This window comes from Rhinopithecus bieti, unplaced genomic scaffold (assembly GCF_001698545.2).
Source record: "Rhinopithecus bieti isolate Rb0 unplaced genomic scaffold, ASM169854v2 scaffold_6063, whole genome shotgun sequence".
Classification (NCBI taxonomy): Eukaryota; Metazoa; Chordata; class Mammalia; order Primates; family Cercopithecidae; genus Rhinopithecus; species Rhinopithecus bieti.
Window position 1 is genome coordinate 2,635,180 of NW_016805186.1, and position 3,184 is coordinate 2,638,363.

The 3,184-nt window shown below is 45.1% G+C and overlaps 1 protein-coding gene and 1 long non-coding RNA gene across 5 annotated transcripts in view; both read right to left on the reverse strand.

Annotated features, from left to right (window-relative positions):
- Positions 1–3,104, reverse strand: part of LOC108529295 (uncharacterized) — a 15,872-nt gene extending 12,768 nt beyond the window's left edge. The window contains exons 1-2 of the long non-coding RNA XR_001885480.1: positions 2,693–3,104; positions 2,256–2,343 (exon numbers count right to left, since the gene is read on the reverse strand). This is a non-coding gene — a long non-coding RNA (uncharacterized LOC108529295). The remainder of the gene's footprint in view (positions 1–2,255; positions 2,344–2,692) is intronic.
- The window catches only part of LOC108529289 (aminopeptidase O), a 284,802-nt gene that overhangs the window by 96,354 nt on the left and 185,264 nt on the right, over positions 1–3,184 (reverse strand). The gene's annotated exons all lie outside the window — the stretch shown is intronic.

A 3,184-nucleotide genomic window follows, 5' to 3' on the forward strand; every position in this document is an offset into this window, starting at 1 on the left:
AAAAAAAAAAAAAAAAAAAAATCTTTTGGGATCAAGAGATTCTCCTGCCTTAGCCTCCCAAGTAACTGGGATTACAGGCATGCACCACCACGCCCGGTTAATTTTGTATTTTTACTAGAGACAGGGTTTCCCCATGTTGATCAGGCTGGTCTCAAACTCCCGACCTCAGGTGATCCGCCCACCTTGGCCTCCCAAAGTGCTGGGACTACAGATGTGAGCCACCGCGCCCGGCAAAAAAAAAAAAAAAAAAAAGATTTTAAAAAGAGCTTTAAATTTTCTTTCAAATGACACACAGATACAGAGCCCCAGGGGAACACACACACACACGTGCACGTACACACACACGTGCACACACACACGTGCACACACACGGGCGCGTACACACACGGGCGCACACACGCATGCGCGCACGTGCACACACACGTGCACACACACGTGCACACACACAGCATATTTCTAAGAAAATTCTAGGAAACCGAAGACCAGAAAATGTATATACCTAAAATGTGACAAATGAGATGAACACATCTTTGCAGAAGAAAGGTAACGCAATCACTAGTACTAATGTCTTGGGTAAATTCTCAACTAGGCAATTGGTATTTGAGACAGGCAGGTCTAAACTACCATTCCTGACCATTTCTTCTGGATACAACACATTCCTATGCTTCTAGTCCTCAGAGGCGTGTGGTATTGGGGGAGATGTTAAAACAGCTGCTGTCTCACCCCCACAGTAAACTGTGTTTTAGCAGTTGACTCTGCTCACCCTACCCCCACTCCAGGTCAGTTTGCTGAGCTGAGGCACAGCACAAAAAGCAAGATCCAGCCAGCTTTATTAGCTTCCTTTCTCACCTGCTGAGCACCATTCACACGGAACCCTGCTAACGCTGCCTCACCCTTTCTCTGTGTGTGAGCAAAACGACATGACGCGCTCACTGGAAAGCTGAACCATGTTTTTCCTCCCTGCTTAAACACTCAGTCAATTAACAACATACACAAGTCAACGTGAAGCTCTTGATGCTCAAAGTGTGGTCTGTGACCAGGACCAGTGGTCCTGGCCTAGACATCTCGCGGGCTCTTATTACAAATGAAGAATCTCTTCTCAGACCTGCTGAATTGAAATACGCATTTTAACAAGATCCCCAGTTCATTCATATGCACGTTAAGCTATTTTATTAGCACTTTTTCTTTTCTTTTTTGTGAGACACTCTGTCACCCAGGCTGGAGTGCAGTGGCGCGATCTCGGCTCACTGCAACCTCAGTCTCCCAAGTAGCTGAGATTACAGGTGTGCTCCACCACACCCAGCTAATTTTTTGTATTTTCAAGAGAGACGGGGTTTCATTATGTTGGCCAGGCTGTTCTCAAACTCCTGGCCTCAATTGCCCACCCACCTCAGCCTCCCAAGGTGCTGGGATTGCAGGCATGTGCCACTGCACCCAGCCTTCTTAGCACTTTTCTGCATGAAAAGTTATACGCATTTTAAGTGAAGGTGGTTGAAGATGTGAGGTTTTTTGTTTTTCCCTTTTCTCTTGTGGCTAGCAAAAGGTATGTGAGATACTGAGAAGCAGCGAGGAGTCCTAAGAACTCAAGGGTTAATCCAACCATCAGGAGAGAAATCCCACATTGAACAAATACCAGATAAACACCGATTACAGGTGGAACCTTGGGCCAGGTGTCAGGGACTTAAGGATGAATGAAGACAGTGCCCATCCTCCCGTTTAAAACGTACTGTACTACACTACACTACACTACACTACACTACACTACACTACACTACACTACACTACTGTAGGTTAGGTGATTAAAGCTGCTACATTGAAAAAAATACATTCTTGCTATGGGGCTCAGAGGAAGAAGCAACTGATTCTTACTTAATTTGAGCAAACTTGCATACTCTACTTTTCGGCCATTCTTCACTAAAAGTTGAAAGGCACATAAATAGAAGTCAGCCCCATATGAGTCAGAGAAGATTATGAAATTTTGATTTCTTGCTTATTGACAGTAACACATTCTAATTGTTTTGATAATGACTCCCACCCAACCACTTACTGAAATGATATTTCATATTATTTATTCAACTCTGCATGAATTACAAATAAAAAGCCAAATGGCAACTACCTCTTAACAGGAGGGAATATTGGAATGGCCAGTTTGCCAGGGTCTGAGAGATAAGTGGGCCGATCCAAGCACAGCATTATTGTAGGAAAGAGTTGAGCAAGTTCTAAAAAAATGGGCCCTTGGAAAGCATTCAACTTACTTGTGAGTCAGATGTGTCTTCACTGCAAAGCTTCGTGATTTTGTTTAAAGTCAGTTCCCAGAAACGCAGATATATCCAGAACTCGAAGCTAAGGAGAAAACACACTCTAAAGCCAAATATAGATGACATTTGGATTATCTACATGCCCCACTCTCCTCAAGTAGGGGGAAACTGAAAGTTGACTAAGATACAGACATGCAGAGAGAAATGTTTCAAAGAATTATTCGTATTGGATACTATTCCAAAGATGGTAGTCTGTTTCCCATGAAATCTTCTACTCAAGCACAATAAAACACTTGCCTAATGTCAGATGGGGCAGAGGCAGTGATAAATCAGGAAGAAGAAGATGAGGAGGAGGCAAGAGATTCTTCTGTGGGGGAAGCATGAGGAATACCCACAGGGCTAAAGATGGTGAGAAAAAGGAGCTCTGCACTCACCTCCCCAGGGGCTGAAGAATCGCCGGCCTCAGTAGATCATCTACTGGGGAGAAATACTTGACGACCTGGGGAGGATGGTGTTTTAAGCCCTGAAACTCTGACCTGAAGAAGAGTGCTTACATTAGCAGGCTACTGTGGTTCTCACAACCACCTCGGTGCCATTGAAAGTTTGCAGGCTACGATATTCATAAATCACAGAATGTGGTTGCTAGAAGGGCCTTTTACCACCTCCTTTTACCCCCAGTCTCATTCCACAGACAAGAAAACTCAGCTGACAGGTTGGCTCACGCGGCCAGCTAGTCGGTGGCGCCGCAGTCAGCCGGGCCGTCATCCTCCGACCCCGCGCAGCGCGCTTCCCGTTTTAACTGTGGTTTCTCACTGGGTTCCCCAGACTCCTCCATCTCCTTCAGGTCCGCAGGAATTCGTCAACTACGACCCATGGACTCATAGTTCAGGATTTCAAAAAGTTTACCTGAATCTATATATGTGGCC